This window comes from Salmo salar, unplaced genomic scaffold (assembly GCF_965601325.2).
Source record: "Salmo salar unplaced genomic scaffold, fSalSal1 ptg000974l, whole genome shotgun sequence".
NCBI classification, from domain to species: Eukaryota; Metazoa; Chordata; class Actinopteri; order Salmoniformes; family Salmonidae; genus Salmo; species Salmo salar.
The window spans coordinates 482,236-501,351 of record NW_027675573.1 but is presented as its reverse complement, the minus strand read 5'-3'; the positions used below and the strand labels follow the sequence as shown (position 1 = coordinate 501,351).

The window sequence follows — 19,116 nt, the reverse complement described above, 5'->3', positions numbered from 1 at the left end:
ATAATCACACACCCATTTTTCAAGCTATCATATAATGTCACAAAAACAAAAACACAGCTAAATGCAGCACTAACCTTTGATGATCTTCATCAGATGACACTCCTAGAACATTATGTTATACAATACATGCATGGTTTGTTCAATCAAGTTCATATTTATATCAAAAAACAGCTTTTTACATTAGCATGTGACGTTCAGAACTAGCATACCCACCGAACACTTCCGGTGAATTTACTAAATTACTCACGATAAACGTTCACAGAAAACATACAATTATTTTAAGAATTATAGATACAGAACTCCTTTATGCAATCGTGGTGACCGATTTTAAAATAGCTTTTCGGTGAAAGCACATTTTGCAATATTCTGAGTAGATAGCCCGGCCATCATGGCTAGATGTTTTGACACGCACCAAGTTTGGCACTCACCAAACTCATATGTACTATAAGAAAAATGTGATTACCTTTGCTGTTCTTCTTCAGAATGCACTCCCAGGACTTCTACTTCAACACCCAATGTTGTTTTGGTTCCAAATAATCCATAGTTATATCCAAATTGCTGCGTTTTGTTCTTGCGTTCAAGACACTATCCGAAGGGTGTCGCGCCGGCGCGTATCGTGACAAAAAAATACCAAATATTCCATTACCGTATTTCGAAGCATGTCAAACGCTGTTTAAAATCAATTTTTATGCGATTTTTCTTGTAAAATAGCGATAATATTCCGACCGGGAGAACTTGTTTTCGTTCAAACACTGAAAGTTGAAAATGGAGTCTTCACATGCACGCGCGCACCCGTGTCATTGTTCTCAGAGCAACCACTTTCCAAATGCTCTACTGTTTTTCGCCCAGGGACTGCAGAGTCATCATTCAACATTCTGGCACCTTCTGAGAGCATATGGGAGCCTTAGAAAGTGTCACGTTACAGCAGAGATCCTCTATTTTCCATAAAGAGGCTATAGAAGGACAAGACACCATTCAAACAGTTTTAGAAACTTTAGGGTGTTTTCTATCTACATCTACTAATTATATGCATATTCTAGTTTCTGGGCAGGAGTAATAACCAGATTAAATCGGGTACGTTTTTTATCCGGCCGTGAAAATACTGCCCCCTATCCTAAACAGGTTAATGCCCCCCTTGCCTGGTCTGTGAGTTTTGGTGGGCGGCCTTCTCTTGGTAGGTTTGTTGTGGTGCCATATTCTTTCCATTTTTTAATAATGGATTTAATGGCGCTCCGTGGGATGTTCAATGTTTCTGATATTGTTTTATAACCCAACCCTGATCTGTACTTCTCCACAACTTTGTCCCTGACCTGTTTGGAGAGCTCCTTGGTCTTCATGGTACCGCTTGCTTGGTGGTGCCCCTTGCTTAGTGGTGTTGTAGATTCTGGGGCCTTTCAGAACAGGTGTATATATAATGAGATCATATGACAGATCATGTGACACTTAGATTGCACACATGTGGAGTTTATTTAACTAATGATGTGACTTCTGAAGGTAATTGGTTGCACCAGATATTATTTATGGGCTTCATAGCAAAGGGGGTGAATACATATGCACGCACCACTTTTCTGTTTTTAACTTTATTTTTTAAACAAGTCATTATTTATTTTTTTCTCTTGACCAATTTGGACTATTTTGTGTTTGTCCATTACATGAAATCCAAATCAAATCAATTTAAATGACATGTTGTAATGCAACAAAATGGAAAAACGCCAAGGGAGATGAATACTTTTGCAAGGCACTATAGTTCTCCCATTTGAAGAAGTCTTAATTATTTGGACAAATTCACTTATATTGTATTAAAGTAGTCATAAGTTTAGTATTTGGTCCCATATTCCATGCCTAGAGTGATTACATCAAGCTAGTGATTCTACAAACTTGTTGAAATCATTTGCAGTTTGTTTTGGTTATAATTTGGATTATGTTTTTCCTAATAGAAACTGATTGGTGAATAATGTCCCGTCATTTTGGAGTCATTTTGGAGTATTGTCAGTAAGAATAAGAATGAATCAAGAATGATGATGAATGAGAAAGTTACAGCGGCACAATGATCATACCCCCTCTGTTATTGGTAATGGTGAGGGGTTAGCATGTTTTGTTGTAGCCTCTGTTATTGGTAATGGTGAGAGGTTAGCATGTTTTGTTGTAGCCTCTGTTATTGGTAATGGTGAGAGGTTAGCATGTTTTGTTGTAGTCTCTGTTATTGGTATTGGTGAGAGGTTAGCATGTTTTGTTGTAGCCTCTGTTATTGGTAATGGTGAGAGGTTAGCATGTTTTGTTGTAGCCTCTGTTATTGGTAATGGTGAGAGGTTAGCATGTTTTTTTTGTAGCCTCTGTTATTGGTAATGGTGAGAGGTTAGCATGTTTTGTTGTAGCCTCTGTCAATGGTAATGGTGAGAGGTTAGCATGTTTTTTTTGTAGCCTCTGTTATTGGTAATGGTGAGAGGTTAGCATGTTTTGTTGTAGCCTCTGTCAATGGTAATGGTGAGAGGTTAGCATGTTTTGTTGTATCCTCTGTTATTGGTAATGGTGAGAGGTTAGCATGTTTTGTTGTAGCCTCTGTTATTGGTAATGGTGAGAGGTTAGCTGTTTTGTTGTAGCCTCTGTTATTGGTAATGGTGAGAGGTTAGCATGTTTTGTTGTAGCTTCTGTTATTGGTAATGGTGAGAGGTTAGCTGTTTTGTTGTAGCCTCTGTTATTGGTAATGGTGAGAGGTTAGCATGTTTTGTTGTAGCCTCTGTTATTGGTAATGGTGAGAGGTTAGCTGTTTTGTTGTATCCTCTCTTATTGGTAATGGTGAGAGGTTAGCATGTTCTGTTGTGGCCTCTGTAACTTTCTCACTCATTCTGAATCATGATTTATTTATGATTTTTCTTAATCATGGCATCATCAGAATTTAATTTTTAATCGTGAATCACATACAGTTGAAGTCGGAAATGTACATACACTTAGGTTGGAGTCATTAAAACGTGTTTTTGAACCTCTCCACAAATTTATATTTAACAAACTATATAGTTTTGTCAAGTCGGTTAGGACATCTACTTTGTGCATGACACAAGTAATTTTTGAAACAATTGTTTACAGACAGATTATTTCACTTATAATTCACTGTATCACAATTCCAGTGGGTCAGAAGTTTACATACACTAAGTTGACTGTGCCTTTAAACAGCATGGAAAATTCCAGAAAATTATGTTATGGCTTTAGAAGCATCTGGTAGGCTAATTGACATCATTTGGATGTATTTCAAGGCCTACCTTCAAACTCAGTGCCTCTTTGCTTGACATCATGGGAAAATGAAAATAAATCAGCCAAGATCTCAGAAAAAAAATTGTAGACCTCCACAAGTATGGTTCATCCTTGGGAACAATTTCCAAACGCCTGAAGGTAACACGTTCATCTGTTCAAACAATAGTACGCAACTCTTAACACCATGGGACCACACAACCGCCATACCGCTCAGGAAGGAGACGCGTTCTGTCTCCTAGAGATGAACTTACTTTGGTGCAAATCAATCCCAGAATAACAGCAACGGACCTTGTGAAGATGTTGGAGGAAACAGGTACAAAAGTATCTATATCCACAGTAAAAACGAGTCCTATATCGACATAACCTGAAAGGCTGCTCAGCAAGGAAGAAGCCACTGCTCCAAAACCACCATAAAAAAAGCCAGACTACGGTTTGCAACTGCACATGGGGACAAATATCGTACTTTTTGGAGAAATGTCCTCTGGTCAGATGAAACAATACAAGAACTGTTTGGCCATAATGACCATCGTTATGTTTGGAGGAAAAATGGGGAGGCTTGCAAGCCAAAGAACACCATCCCAACCGTGAAGCCCGGGGGTGGCAGCATCATGTTGTGGGGGTGTTTTGCTGCAGGAGGGACTGGTGCACTTCACAAAATAGATGGCTACATGAGGGAGGAAAATTACGTAGATATATTGATGCAACATCTCAAGACATCAGTCAGGAAGTTAAAGCTTGGTCACAAATGGGTCTTCCAAATGGACAATGACCCCAACGATACTTCCAAAGTTGTGGCAAAATGGCTTAAGGACACCAAAGTCAAGGTATTGGAGTGGCCATCACAAAGCCCTGACCTCAATCCTATCGAAAATTTGTGGGCAGAACTGAAAAAGCGTGTCCGAGCAAGAGGCCTACAAACCTGACTCAGTTACACCAGCTCTGTCAGGAGGAATGGGCCAAAATTCACCCAACTTATTGTGGGAACCTTGTGGAAGGCTACCCGAAACGTTTAACCCAAGTTAAACCATTTAAAGGCAATGCTACCAAATACTAATTGAGTGTATGTAAACTTCTGACCCACTGGGAATGTGATGAAAGAAATAAAACCTGAAATTAATCATTCTCTCTACTATTATTCTGACATTTCACATTCTACAATAAAGTGGTGATCCTAACTGACCTAAGACAGGGGATTTTTACTAGGATTAAATGTCAGGAATTGTAAAAATAGAGTTTAAATGTATTTGGCTAAGGTGTATGTAAACTTCTGACTTCAACTGTATGTATTAAAATACCCTCAAATAAAAGGTGACATTATATACTGTCACCTCATATGAAACATTTGATCTGAAATCCAAAATGTTGGAGTTTAGAGCCACATTTAAAATGTTATCTTCACTGTCAAAATAGATATGGTGTGGACTGTATACTCAACACAATCTAAATCTGATACATCACTGCCTGTCTTCTGACTGATACTGCTTTTAAACTGGTCTGGTCAGTCTACTCAAATATTTGTACTATATATGTTTCTATCTGCAGGCAATACTTTGATCATTTGTCATTTTTAATGATGATACATTAATTTACGAATAGATATGGAAGGATTCAGGACACTAATATCTGAAAAACTTTGAAAAATTATACTGCCACTATTTTCACCACCAAAGCATAGCAATGTGATTTTAATATGATTTGACTCTTTACAGGCTGTCAGGCTGTGGAGTCACAGAGGAAGGATGTGCTTCTCTGGTCTCAGCTCTGGAGTCAAACCCCTCACACCTGAGAGAGCTGGACCTGAGTAACAATGACCTGAAGGATTCAGGAGTGAAGCTGCTCTCTGCTGGACTGGGGAATCCCCACTGTAAACTGGAGACTCTGAGGTCAGTATTCCTGTAGTTGGTCAACAAGTGATAACTGTTCACCAGATCCACATGTGTTTACCAGGCACACATAGTCCACACCATATGTGTTTGGACAGTGAAGCTTACAGTTTTACATTCGGTGCTATGCTCCAGCATTTTGGATTTGAGATGTTTCATATTAGGTGACCTTACAGAATGTCACCTTTTATTTTAGGGTATTTTCATACATATCTGTTTTACCGTTTAAAACTTAAAGCACTTTCTGTACGTAGTTCTCCCATTTGAAGAAGTCTTAATTATTTGGACAAATTCACTTATATTGTATTAAAGTAGTCATAAGTTTAGTGGTTGTACCATATTCCATGCCTGCAGTGATTACATCAAGCTTGTGATTCTACAAACTTGTTGAATTCATTTTTCAGTTTGTTTTGGTTGTGTTTTGGATGATGTTTTTCCTAATAGAAACTGAACGGTGAATAATGTCCTGTCATTTTGGAGTCACTTCACTTGTGTTGTCAGTAAGAATAGAAGATCTTTCTGAACACTTCTACATTCATGTTGATGCTACCATGATTATGAATAATCATGAATGAATCGTGAATGATGATGAATGAGAAAGTTACAGAGGCACAAAGATCAGACCCCCTTTGTTATTGGAGTTATTCTGTATACTTCTGGCCCTTCTTTGGACACTGTGTTAACTAAACTCCAGACGAGCTTCAATGCCATACAGCTGTCCTTCCGTGGCCTCAACTGCTCTTAAATACAAGTAAAACTAAATGCATGCTCTTCAACCGATCGCTGCCTGCACCTGCCCGCCCGTCCAGCATCACTACTCTGGACGGTTCTGACTTAGAATATGTGGACACCTACAAATACCTAGGTGTCTGGTTAGACTGTAAACTCTCCTTCCAGACTCACTATAAGCATCTCCAATCCAAAGTTAAATCTAGAATTGGCTTCCTATTTCACAACATAGCATCCTTCACTCATGCTGCCAAACATACCCTTATAAAACTGACCATCCTACCGATCCTCGACTTCGGCGATGTCATTTACAAAATAGCCTCCAATACCCTACTCAATAAATTGAATGCAGTCTATCACAGTGCCATCCGTTTTGTCACCAAAGCCCCATATACAGTGGGGGAAAAAAGTATTTGATCCCCTGCTGATTTTGTACGTTTGCCCACTGACAAAGAAAGGATCAGTCTATAATTTTAATGGTAGGTTTATTTGAACAGTGAGAGACAGAATAACAACAAAAACATCCAGAAAAACGCATGTCAGAAATGTTATAAATTGATTAGCATTTTAATGAGGGAAATAAGTATTTGAACCCCTCTCAATCAGAAAGATTTCTGGCTCCCAGGTGTCTTTTATACAGGTAACGAGCTAAGATTAGGAGCACACTCTTAAAGGGAGTGCTCCTAACCGCAACTTGTTACCTGTAAAAAAGACACCTGTCCACAGAAGCAATCAATCAATCAGATTCCAAACTCTCCACCATGGCCAAGACCAAAGAGCTCTCCAAGAATGTCAGGGACAAGATTGTAGACCTACACAAGGCTGGAATGGGCTACACGACCATCGCCAAGCAGCTTGGTGAGAAGGTGACAACATTTGGTGCGATTATTCGCAAATGGAAGAAACACAAAAGAACTGTCAATATCCCTCGGCCTGGGGCTCCATGCAAGATCTCACCTCGTTGAGTTGCAATGATCATGAGAACGGTGAGGAATCAGCCCAGAACTACACGGGAGGATCTTGTCAATGATCTCAAGGCAGCTGGGACCATAGTCACCAAGAAAACAATTGGTAACACACTACGCCGTGAAGGACTGAAATCCTGCAGCGCCCGCAAGGTCCCCCTGCTCAAGAATACATATATACATGCCCGTCTGAAGTTTGCCAATGAACATCTGAATGACTCAGAGGACAACTGGTGAAAGTGTTGTGGTCAGATGAGACCAAAATGGAGCTCTTTGACATCAACTCAACTCGCCGTGTTTGGAGGAGGAGGAATGCTGCCTATGACCCCAAGAACACCATCTCCACCGTCAAACATGGAGGTGGAAACATTATGCTTTGGGGGTGTTTTTCTGCTAAGGGGACAGGACAACTTCACTGCATCAAAGGGACGATAGACGGGGCCATGTACCGTCAAATCTTGGGTGAGAACCTCCTTCCCTCAGCCAGGGCATTGAAAATGGGTTGTGGATGGGTATTCCAGCATGACAATGACCCAAAACACACGGCCAAGGCAACAAAGGAGTGGCTCAAGAAGAAGCACATTAAAGTCCTGGAGTGGCCTAGCCAGTCTCCAGACCTTAATCCCATAGAAAATCTGTGGAGGGAGATGAAGGTTCAAGTTACCAAACGTCAGCCTTGAAACCTTGATGACTTGGAGAAGATCTGCAAAGAGGAGTGGGACAAAATCCCTCCTGAGATGTGTGCAAACCTGGTGGCCAACTACAAGAAACGTCTGATCTCTGTGATTGCCAACAAGGGTTTTGCCACCAAGTACTAAGTCATGTTTTGCAGAGGGGTCAAATACTTATTTCCCTCATTAAAATGCAAATAATTGTATAACATTTTTGACATGCTTTTTTCTGGATTTTTTTGCTGTTATTCTGTCTCTCACTGTTCAAATAAACCTACCATTAAAATTATAGACTGATCATGTCTTTGTAAGTGGGCAAACGTACAAAATCAGCAGGGGATCAAATACTTTTTTCCCCCACTGTACTACCCACCACTGCGACCTGTACGCTCTCGTTGTCTGGCCCTCGCTTCATACTCGTCGCCAAACCCACTGGCTCCAGGTCATCTACAAGACCCTGCTAGGTAAAGTCCCCCCTTATCTCAGCTCGCTGGTCACCATAGCAGCACCCACCTGTAGCACGCACTCCATCAGGTATATCTCCCTGGTCACCCCCAAAACCAATTCCTCCTTCGGCCGCCTCTTCTTCCAGTTCTCTGCTGCCAATGACTGGAACGAACTACAAAAATCTCTAAAACTGGAAACACTTATCTCCCTCACTAGCTTTAAGCACCAGCTGTCAGAGCAGCTCACAGATTACTGCACCTGTACATAGCCCATCTATAATTTAGCCCAACTACCTCTTCCCCTACTGTATTTATTTATTTAGCTCCTTTGCACCCCATTATTTCCATTTCTACTTTGCACTTTCTTCCACTGCATATCTACCATTGCAGTGTTTTACTTGCTATATTGTATTTACTTTGCCACCATGGCCTTTTTTTGCCTTTACCTCCCTTATTTCACTTCATTTGCTCACATTGTATATAGACTTATTTTTCTACTGTATTATTGACTGTATGTTTGTGTAATACCCTTGTTTGAACCAAATATTGAGATTATTTGTTATAATTAACTGGTATTATATTTAAAAGATGATTGAATTGCTCCTAAACTGTAATGTTGTTAATGCATTATGCTTTTTGAAGAAATATTTATTTAATGTATAAGTGAATAGTTTGTTTTACTTTCAAGTTTAAGTTTTGACCAATAAGGTCGCTTGTTAAGTTGTGGCCAATGGGAGTTGACCTGGTTAACGGGAGGGAAAAAGACGTTGATGAAAGGATGGACGTTTTACCTCAGGACGGTTGGTGAAGAAAAATTATAAAAGAAGACGACAGAACTACAACAAAACCCATAGCTACTAAGACATGAAGGGAAATACATGATTTATTTAATAAAAGAGTTGTTATAATTTAGTTAAAACTTAGTAAAGACTGAAGCTACCGTCTCGTCGTGGAGGTATTAGCCAGCCTAGAGGTTAGCCTAGCATCGTGTGACACTGGGAGATAATTGCTTGGGAAGCTTAACGAGTTTGTGTTGCCATGGGGATATCGGTTACGGCTAAGGAGTACTGTCTGCATGGGTAGCTGTGCTTGCCTTGGACTTTGTGAGGAAACCTGCATGGAACTGCCATACTTCGCTGAGGGAATATCTACCAAGTCGTGAGTAACCACAATGTGAGGTGCTTAATTTGGACACGGGTTGTGCACGACTCATTGGGGTTCATTATTTTTATTTTTATTTTAAAATAAAGGTGAAATAAATAAATAGGTAATGGTGAGAGGTTAGCATGTTTGTTGTAGCCTCTGTTATTGGTAGTGGTGAGAGGTTAGCATGTTTTGTTGTAGTCTCTGTTATTGGTAATGGTGAGAGGTTAGCATGTTTTGTTGTAGCCTCTTTTATTGGTAATGGTGAGAGGTTAGCATGTTTTGTTGTATCCACTGTTATTGGTAATGGTGAGAGGTTAGCATGTTTTGTTGTAGCTTCTGTAACTTCCTCACAATTATTCATGATTCATGATTTTTCTTAATCATGGCATCATCAGGATGCTTTTAGTAGTGTTTAGAAACATGTTATCTACTCACTTGTAAATAAAATTACTCCAGTCACCATCTGTAATGAACACGATGGGAGACAGAGAGCTGGTTTCAAGCGCAGGGCTCAGCAGGTATTTATTGTGAAGGACCACAGGAGGAGGCAGGTAGCTGGGTCCAGGGGCAGGCAGAAGGTCATACACAGGGGGTCCAAAAAGGCAACAGTACAGGCAGGGAAACGGCAAAAGGCATCATTAGTGAGGCAGGCAAAAACTATCATTCTCCGGAGGAGTAAATTACGGGAAATGCAGCACTCCGAATAGCCTTGTGTCACAAAACAAACAACACTTCACAATGATGGGGGAGCAAAGAACTGAACTACATAGAGTTTGATAATGACATACAGGTGTGTGAACAGGTGATCAGAATTCAGGTGACTGGGATCTGGAGAGTGAGCTGCATTCACGGGGATCTACGTGTTTGAGAGTGTGATCTGGAAGCAGACGTTACACCATCCACCATTTTAATATTGGGCAAAACACAACCCAAAACACAACCAAAACAAACTGCAAAATCAATCAACGAGTTTGAGTCACAAGCTTGATGTAGTCGCTGCGTTCAAGGAATATCGGATCACATTCTCAACTTGTGACTACTTTAAGCCACTATGAGTGAATTGGTCAGAAAACATATGACTTCTTTAAATAGGAGGACTAGATACATAAAGGGCTTTCATTTTTCTAAACGGTGAAAGAGATATGTATGAAAATATCCTCAAATAAAAGGTGACATTATATACTGTCACCTCATATGAAACATTTGATCTGAAATCCAAAATGTTGGAGTTTAGAGCCACATTTAAAATGTTAGGTTCACTGTCAAAATAGATATGGTGTGGACTGTATGCTCAATACAATCTAAATCTGATACCTCACTGTCTGTCTTTTGACTGATACTGATTTTAAACTGGTCTGGGCAGTCTACTCAAATATTTTTCCTATACATGTTTCTATCTGCAGGCAATACTTTGATAATTTGTAATTTATATTATGATACTTTAATATATGAGTAGATATGGCAGGTTTCAGGACACTGATGTATCTGAATATGTTGAAGAAATATACTGCCACTATTTTCACCACCAAAGAATAGCAGTGTGATTTTAATATGATTTGACTCATTGCAGGCTGTCAGGCTGTCTAGTCACAGAGGAAGGCTGTGCTTCTCTGGTCTCAGCTCTGAGGTCAAACCCAACACATTATTTGTAAACGGGTAACAGCGTAAACAGAGAAAGCAAAGCATATCATTTTAATACAACCTGTCTGTCATTGTATTTATTCTCTGTTGGCAGACTCACTGGCTGTAAACTCACAGACACATCCTGTAAAGTGTTGGCCTCAGTTCTCAGTTCAAACCCCTCACACCTGAGAGAGCTGGACCTGAGTAACAATTTCCTGAAGGATTCAGGAGTGAAGCTGCTCTCTGCTGGATTGGAGGATCCACACTGCAGACTGGAGACTCTGAGGTCAGTATTCCTGTAGTTGGTCAACAAGTGATAACTGTTCCCCAGATCCACATGTGTTTACCAGACACACATAGTCCACACCATATGTGTTTGGACAGTGAAGCTTACAGTTTTAAATGTGGTGCTATGCTCCAGGATTTTGGATTTGAGATAGAATGTTTCACATCAGGTGACTGTACAGAATGTCACCTTTTATTTGAGGTTAAAGGTGAGAGGTTAGTATGTTTTGTTGTAGCCTCTGTTATTGGTAATGGTGAGAGGTTAGTATGTTTTGTTGTAGCCTCTGTTATTGGTAATGGTGAGAGGTTAGCTGTTTTGTTGTAGCCTCTGTTATTGGTAATGGTGAGAGGTTAGCATGTTTTGTTGTAGCCTCTGTTATTGGTAATGGTGAGAGGTTAGCATGTTTTGTTGTAGCCTCTGTAAGTCTCTCACTCATTATTATTCATGATCTTTCTTGATCATGGCAGTCACAGGCTTGATGTAGTCATTGAAGTCAAAGAATATGGGACCAAATACTCAACTTTTGACTATTTTAATACACTATGAATTAATTGGTCAGAAAACATATGACTTCTTTAAATAGGGGGACTAGATACATAAAGCGCTTTCATTTTTCTAAATGGTGAAACAGATATGTATGAAAATATCCTCAAATAAAAGGTGACATTATATACTGTCACCTCATATGAAACATTTGATCTGAAATCCAAAATGTTGGAGTTTAGAGCCACATTTAAAATGTTATCTTCACTGTCAAAATAGATATGGTGTGGACTGTATACTCAATACAATCTTAACCTGTTATGGCTAGGGGGCAGTATTTTCACAGCCGGATAAAAAAACTTACCCGATTTAATCTGATTATTACTCCTGCCCAGAAACTAGAATATGCATATAATTATTAGCTTTGGATAGAAAACACTCCAAAGTTTCTAAAACTGTATAACAGAACTCATTTGGCAGAACAAAACCTGAGAAGATTCCATGCAGGAAGTGCCCTGTCTGACAATTTCTTGCCCTTCTTGATTATCTCTATCCATTACAGAGGATCTCTGCTGTTACGTGACACTTCCTACGGCTCCCATGGGCTCTCAGAAGGCGGCAAAAAGCTGAATCGTGGCTTTGCAGGCTCTGGCTGAAACAAAGTAGCGCGTTTGGGTAGTGGCTGGTTACAGTACTGTGAGACTCAGGCTCGTGCCCGCGTCGACAGAATGCTTTGTTTTCTTTCGTCTGTTTACCTAAACGCAGATTCCCGGTCGGAATATTATCGCTTTTTTACGAGAAAAATGTCATAAAAATTGATTTTAAACAGCGGTTGACATGCTTCGAAGTACGGTAATGGAATATTTAGAAATCTTTTGTCACGAATTGCGCCATGCTCGTGACCCTTATTTACGCTTCGGATAGTGTCTTGAACGCACGAACAAAACGCCACTATTTGGATATAAAGATGGATTATTTTGGACCAAACCAACATTTGTTATTGAAGTAGCAGTCCTGGGAGTGCATTCTGACGAAGACAACAAAGGTAATCAAACTTTTGTAATAGTAAATCGGAGTTTGGTCAGGGCTAAACTTGGTCGGTGTCTAAATGTCTAGCCGTGATGGCCGGGCTATGTACTTAGAATATTGCAAAATGTGCTTTCACCAAAAAGCTATTTTAAAATCGGACATATCGAGTGCATAGAGGAGTTCTGTATCTATGATTCTTAAAATAATTGTTATGTTTTTTGTGAACGTTTATCGTGAGTAATTTAGTAAATTCACCGGATGTTTGCGGGGGGTATGCTAGTTCTGAACGTCACATGCTAATGTAAAAAAGCTGTTTTTTAATATAAATATGAACTTGATTGAACAAAACATGCATGCATTGTATAACATAATGTCCTAGGAGTGTCATCTGATGAAGATCATCAAAGGTTAGTGCTGCATTTAGCTGTGGTTTTGTTTTTTGTGACATTATATGCTAGCTTGAAAAATGGGTGTCTGATTATTTCTGGCTGAGTACTCTGCTGACATAATCTAATGTTTTGCTTTCGCTGTAAAGCCTTTTTGAAATCGGACAGTGTGGTTAGATTAACGAGAGTCTTGTCTTTAAAATGCTGTAAAATAGTCATATGTTTGAAAAATTGAAGTTTTCGGATTTTAGAGGAGTTTGTATTTCGCGCCACGCCCATCATTGGATATTGGAGCAGGTGTTCCGCTAGCGGAACGTCTAGATGTAAGAGGTTAATCTGATACCTCACTGTCTGTCTTTTGACTGATACTGCTTTTAAACTGGTCTGGTCAGTCTACTAAAATATTTGTATTATATATGTTTCTATCTTTAGGTAATACTTTGATAATCTGTAATTTATATTATGATACATTAATTTATGAATAGATATGGAAGGTTTCAGTACACTGATGTATCTAAATATGTTGAAAAAATATACTGCCACTATTTTCACCACCAAAGAATAGCAGTGTGATTTTAATATGATTTGACTCTTTGCAGGCTGTCAGGCTGTGGAGTCACAGAGGAAGGCTGTGCTTCTCTGGTCTCAGCTCTGAGGTCAAACCCCTCACACCTGAGAGAGCTGGACCTGAGCTACAATCACCCAGGAGACTCAGGAGTCAGACTGCTCTCTGCTGGACTGGAGGATCCACACTGCAGACTGGAGAAACTCAAGTATGTAGAGGGTTTATGTCAATGTTCATATCAGACATGTTTGACTTTTTAGGCTAGTTAAGACAAACATTCTTACCACCACTTGGACAAAGTTATATGTTACTGTGTGTGTCCAGTGTGTGTGTGTCCAGTGTGTGTGTGTGTCCAGTGTGTGTGTGTGTCCAGTGTGTGTGTCTGTCCAGTGTGTGTGTGTGTCCAGTGTGTGTGTGTGTCCAGTGTGTGTGTGTGTGTCCAGTGTGTGTGTGTGTGTCCAGTGTGTGTGTGTGTGTGTCCAGTGTGTGTCGTGTGTGTTTGTGTGTGTGTCGTGTGTGTGTGTGTGTCCTGTGTGTGTCCTGGGTGTGTGTCCTGTGTGTGTGTATGTGTCCTGTGTGTGTGTGTATGTCCTGTGTGTGTGTGTGTGTGTGTGTGTGTGTGTGTGTGTCCTGTGTGTCCTGTATGTCCTTTGTGTGTCCTGTGTGTGTGTCCTGTATGTTTGTGTGTCCTGTGTGTGTGTCCTGTGTGTGTGTCCGTCCTGTGTGTGTCATGTGTGTGTGGTGTGTGTCCTGTGTGTGTGTGTGTGTGTGTGTGTGTCCTGTATGTCCTGTGTGTGTCCTGTGTGTGTGTCCTGTATGTTTGTGTGTCCTGTGTGTGTGTCCTGTGTGTGTGTGTCCTGTGTGTGTGTGTCCTGTGTGTGTGTGTCCAGTGTGTGTGTGTCCAGTGTGTGTGTGTCCAGTGTGTGTGTGCGTGTGTAATTGTCTTGTGTGTGTATGGACACACACACAGGACACACACACACACACACACAGGACACACACACACACACGACACACACACACACACACACAGGACATACACACACACACACACAGGACATACACTGACACACACAGGACTCACACACACACACACAGTACTCACACACACACACAGGACACACACACACACACAGGACACACACACACACACAGTACACACACACACACACACACACACACACACACACACACACACACACACACACACACACACACACACACACACACACACACACACACACACACACACACACACACACAGACACACACACAGGACACACACACACACACACAGGACACACACACAGGACACACACACACACACACACACTGGACACACACGCACACACACACACAGGACACACACACACACACAGGACATACACACACACACACACACACACAGGACATACACTGACACACACAGGACTCACACACACACACACAGTACTCACACACACACACAGGACTCACACACAGGACACACACACACACAGGACACACACACACACACAGTACACACACACACACACACACACACACACACACACACACACACACACACACAGGACATACATACACACACAGGACACACACACACACACACACACACACACACACACACACACACACACAGGACACACACACACAGACACACACACACACAGACACACACACACACAGGACACACACACATACACAGGACACACACACATACACAGGACACACACACACACACAGGACACACACACACACACACACAGGACAAATACACACACAGGATAAATACACACACAGGACAAATACACACACACAGGACAAATACACACACAAACACACACACAGGACAAATACACACACACAGGACAAACACACACACACACACACACACAGGACAAACACACACACACACACACACACACACAGGACAAATACACACACACACACAGGACAAATACACACACACTGGACACACACACACACACACACACACACTGGACACACACACACACACACTGGACACACACACACACACACAGGACACGCACACACACTGACCTCACACACACACACTCACACACACACTGGGCACACACACACACACACACACACAGGACAAATACACAGGACACACACACACAGGACACACACACACACAGGACACGCACACACACTGAACTCACACACACTGGACACACAAACTTGACGCACACACTGGACTCACACACACACTGGACACACTGGACACATACACACACACACACACACACACACACACACACTGGACACAAACACTGAAAACGTTCTTACCAACACTTGACCTGTGTGTGTGTGTGTGTGTGTGTGTGTGTGTGTGTGTGTGTGTGTGTGTGTGTGTGTGTGTGTGTGTGTGTGTGTGTGTGTGTGTGTGTGTGTGTGTGTGTGTGTGTGTGTGTGTGTGTGTTCAGGTGTATCCCTCAATGACTGTCTGTTTTTCTGCTTACCGCTACAGTGTGGAACATGGTGGAGAGAACAGAATGAAACCTGGAATTAGAAAATGTGAGTGTTGACTGCTGTGAAGAATATGACTAAGAATAAGTCTTAATTCAAGTTAAGTCAAAGACCTCCATCATTACTGACTTGGTCATATTAAACATCATCTGTAGTTCTACAGAAGCAGAAATCAGGGACACCAACGTTTACAAAGAGTTGATGTGTGTGTGTGTGTGTGTGTGTGTGTGTGTGTGTGTGTGTGTGTGTGTGTGTGTGTGTGTGTGTGTGTGTGTGTGTGTGTGTGTGTGTGTGTGTAATTAATGTGAATAAGTGTGTATTATATTACCATACAGTATAACATGTGATCATTCAACAAGTCTCAAGTTACCTTAACTTCTCCTTTTGATACCTAGAAACATCTACATTAAATGAATTAGTGAAAAGTGAGTTAACATTCTAATGTGAATGATGATGATTTCTAATATTGTGTCTGGTTTCATCCATCAGATGTCTGTGATCTCACACTGGACCTAAACACAGTAAACAGACTCCTCTCTCTGTCTGAGGAGAACAGAAAGGTGACATGGAGGAGAGAGGAGCAGCCGTATCCTGATCACCCAGAGAGATTTGAGGACTGGGGACAGGTGCTGTGTAGAGAGGGTCTGACTGGGCGCTGTTACTGGGAGGTAGAGTGGAGTGGGAGAAGGGCTGATATAGGAGTGACATATAAAGGAATCAACAGGAGAGGAAGGGGTGATGACTGTTGTCTTGGATGGAATGACAAGTCCTGGAGTCTGTTCTGCTATGACAACAGATACATTGCCTGTCACAATAATAACTCCACTACCATAGACGTCCCCTCCTCCAGCCCCCACAGAGTAGGAGTATATCTGGACTGGTCAGCCGGCACTCTGTCCTTCTATAGAGCCTCCTCTGACACACTGACCCACCTGATCACATTCACCTCCACATTCACTGAGCCCCTCTATCCAGGGTTTAGGGTTTATGATGTTGGCTCTTCAGTGTCCCTGAAATAATAACTGGACACACACACACACACACTGGACACACACACACACTGGACACAGACACACACACACACACACACACACACTGGACACAAACTGGACACACACACACACATTGGACACACACACACACACACACACACTGGACACACACAAACACACAGGACACACACATACACACACACTGGATACATACACACTGGAAACAAAATGGACACACACACACACACACTGGACACAAAATGCACACACACACACACACTGAACACACACACACTGAACACACACACACACACACACACACACACACACACACACACACACACACACAGACACTGGACACACACACACTGGACACACACACACACTGGACACACACTGGACACACACTCACTGGACACACACACTCACTGGACACACACACACACACACACACAAACACACTGGATACACACACACACACAAACACACTGGATACACACACACACACACACAAACACACTGGATACACACACACACACACACACAAACACACTGGATACACACACACTCACACACACAAACACACTGGATACACACACACACACACAAACACACTGGATACACACACACACTGGATACACACACACAAACACACACACACACACACACACTGAACACACACACACTGGACACACACACGCTTGACACACACACACTTGACACACTGGATACACACACACAAACACACTGGATACACACTCACACACACACACACACACACACACTAACACACACACACTGGATACACACACACACACACTGGATACACACACACACACTGGATACACACACACACTGGATACACACACACACACTGGATACACACACACACTGGATACACACACACAAACACACTGGATACACACATGCACACACGCACTCTGGACACACACATACAAACACACACTCTGGACACACACATACAAACACACACACTGACACACACACACACACACACTGACACACACACACACACACACTGAACACACACACACACACACTGAACACACACACTGAACACACACACACACACTGACACACAAACACTGACACACACTGGACACTCACACATGACAGGCTTGTAATATTTTCTGATCTTTTACCACTTTGCATTTTTTATGATATATTTTACTGTTTGTGTTTGTACCACAGGAGGTTGGTGGGACCTTAATTTGGGAGGACAGGCTTGTAATGGCTGGAGGGGAATAAGTGGAATGGTATCAAACACGTTTCCATGTGTTCCATTTCATTCACTCTGTTCCAGACATTATTATGAGCCGTCCTCCCCTCAGCAGCCTCCTCTGGTATGTACTGTCCTGTATGTGAGAGAGATCCAACAAGGAATTACAATGTATGTATTACTTTTAATACCTGCAAATGACAAATAAACTACTGGAACTCCTTATGAATGTCTGCAGCCGACAAGAGGTGAAAATATTACCGGAATATTCTGCAAAATGTTGATGAAGACGTCACTCAATCCACCCAAAACAACATGCAGTCTTTCCACAAGACTCCCATGAAGTTATAGTGTGACGTTATGAGTCGACGTTAAAGTAACATTCTCACAACATACTGCACTTGTTTTATCCTGTTTTAGATGTATCCTCTGTTTAAACATTTAAACTCTTACAATAACACTGTTAAAATAACAATGTGATCATTTCTTGTCTTTTATGTTGGAAAAACAAATTGTACAATTATATGTGGACATACGCTCCATAGTTGTACAAGTATACATGGTTATATTGTACTTTTCATAATAAAACATACATTGCTTCTCCCTGTCTCATGTTGACGTTTGTCATGAATCTTGACCTGGAGGCAGAACTGTGCGATTTCCTCTAGATATGTCAGCTGCAAAGTCAGAAATGGCTGTTGAAAATAATGTTGTTTTATGGTCTTAATTTAAGGGAAGGATTAGCAGTGTGGTTAGGGTTGAGGTTAGGATTACAATCTGATTGTATTACTTTATGCCTGTGCCAGATAAGGAATACTTTGCTCAACTGCCTCCAGGGTAAGATTCATGACAATGAATGCCAACCTGCCTCCAGAACAAGATTCATGACAATAAATGCCAACCTGCCTCCAGAACAAGATTCATGACAAT

The 19,116-nt window shown here is 41.4% G+C and overlaps 2 long non-coding RNA genes across 2 annotated transcripts in view; both read left to right on the top strand.

Moving 5' to 3' along the window:
- Positions 1-19,116, top strand: part of LOC145877365 (uncharacterized) — a 446,358-nt gene that overhangs the window by 8,007 nt on the left and 419,235 nt on the right. The gene's annotated exons all lie outside the window — the stretch shown is intronic.
- LOC145877368 (uncharacterized) lies at positions 15,211-18,661 on the top strand. The gene is made up of 2 exons (XR_014391674.1): positions 15,211-16,002; positions 16,444-18,661. It is a non-coding gene; the product is annotated as an uncharacterized LOC145877368 (long non-coding RNA).